This window comes from Ischnura elegans, chromosome 2 (assembly GCF_921293095.1).
Source record: "Ischnura elegans chromosome 2, ioIscEleg1.1, whole genome shotgun sequence".
Taxonomy (NCBI): Eukaryota; Metazoa; Arthropoda; class Insecta; order Odonata; family Coenagrionidae; genus Ischnura; species Ischnura elegans.
Genome location: NC_060247.1, coordinates 103,675,165 through 103,677,300, shown reverse-complemented (window position 1 = coordinate 103,677,300; position 2,136 = coordinate 103,675,165).

Below are 2,136 nucleotides of genomic sequence, written 5' to 3'. Positions count from 1 at the left end.
TTCAATTTTTATGAGGATTGAATGTTTAAAAATGAAAAGTGTAAAACTAATAACTATACTAATTGGACCATGTATATCTTCAAAGAATTGAACTCTCCGACGTTCAAAGAGACCACTCAGTAAACACTTCTGTTACTCTATGATGATAATAATATATCATATTTTTTCAAGAAAAGGTGGAATATTGATATTTTCTCTCATGTGCACAAAACTATTGTGAGAGGTTTTACGAAGTTCGTGTACAGTCGAACTGTCGTCAATGTTGCATTTTGCTCCAGAAGGTTAACAATTGCTAGACCACCATAGTAGCATGTAACGGCTAATGAATTAGCATTCAAATACTATTATCGTAAATAGTAGTCATTTTTGTTGATTTCCAAGATGTTTTCCCAGGGTGTTTATCTAAATTCTAGGATTTTGTGTATTAATCATCTTACATTTTTCTTGAATTTGATGCTTTTGTTTTTTTTTCTTCCTGCCTCCCCATCAGTCTCATTTGGTTCGTGACTCTTTAGAATTAGCTTCTGTCTCGGGCGTGTCTCACTCGTCCCTGGTAGCCCCGAGTGCCCTTATCCCAATTCTGTCAGCGATCAATTTTAGTAATGATAAAACTCTAGTGCGGCTGCAAAATGTTCGTGACAAATGTTAAAGGCAACTCTTTGGACACCCCTTCATAAATTCCACCTGTTGACAGCGAGGCTTGCATAGAACTTACTATGGCGAAATGCATGCTTGGCCACTGCTTGTCATGTTTCTCGCGGAAAACGAATTTTATTTCATGTAGGTCTTAATAAGTTTTGAGAAATTAAAATCGATCTCGTGGAATTAGTTGTAAATATTATTTTTTACCATAATAGGCGGAAATTGGTGGGCCAAAATGATACTAGCGGCTTTTCTATTTTCCTTCTCATCTAGATAGCTTTGAATAATCCAAATAATGATATCCATGAGATTTTTAGTCAGTACATTTTTTCTTTAACGATAACAGAATACGTGTTCTCTTGCTCTTGAGTGCGTACGAATTTTTATGAATTTTATTTTACCTAAAAGATATCTAGCATTCCCTAATATCTGCCATCCACTGCCGACGTTTTTAACGCAACATTATCTTTCATGTGCAGGCATTTTTTTAATTCAGAGATTCCCTCACTAAGTTGCGGTTTTACTTGATAACACCGGCCATGGCTTCGTAATAAGAATACATTTTTTCGAGTGCCCTTTTTTGATGTTAAAATATTATAATTTTTTAAAAAGGGCTGTACGTAGATATTTTCTTTATTGTGCACAAAGCTATTCTGAGATTCCCCGTTCAGATTATGATTGTCCCAGCGATTGCCCTAACGATAGTTGGCAGGATTTGTAGTTCCTAACGTTGCCACTTTACGATAGTTAGGCGCTGCAAAACCGGAAGAGGAAGCGACAAGAGAAGGACGAAAAGTCTGTGAAGCTCCCATCGCTATATTTTTTCATGGATTTGTCCAATTAAGGAAGAATATTGGCGGAAGAAAAATTATGCATTAAATACACGTTGAACCCAGAAATATATTATCCCTCTATACCTCAATAACTTTGCTAACCGTCAATTTCTCTTTCACTCTAGATTTTAGCACTGGAGGGCAGCACTGGTTTTAAACATCGTTGTGTGAATTCATTATAGTTCTCACGATACCTAGAACAGTAGTAATCTGAACGAGGCTAGAGATTCAACTAAAAGGCGAGCTTTGAAGTCCGTCGATTTAAATATCTTAAACATTTAATTAACTCCTTAAGACTTTATTCATTCGTTGACTGCATGCAACTCAGAAATTAAAGTATTTGGGTGAATGCGATACATTTTTTCTTGATCTTTATGTTATTACTCACCATAAATAATTTTTGCCCATTACTGATTTTAATTCAAGATGTAATTTTATTTAATTTTTTTTATTTGGGCTGATAGGGTTACCATGAGAGCTTGAAAAAATTGCATAAATATGAAAATCTTATAAAATGCGAAAACTTAGCTTTATAAGCCTATTTTTATAGCATTATTAGAGTATTATAAAAAGAACATTTTCAAAAATTTTCACAGAAACACTGACCTCGTTTCTTCCAGAAAACTCCTAAATCTACTCATAATGTTGCCTCTTCATTTCT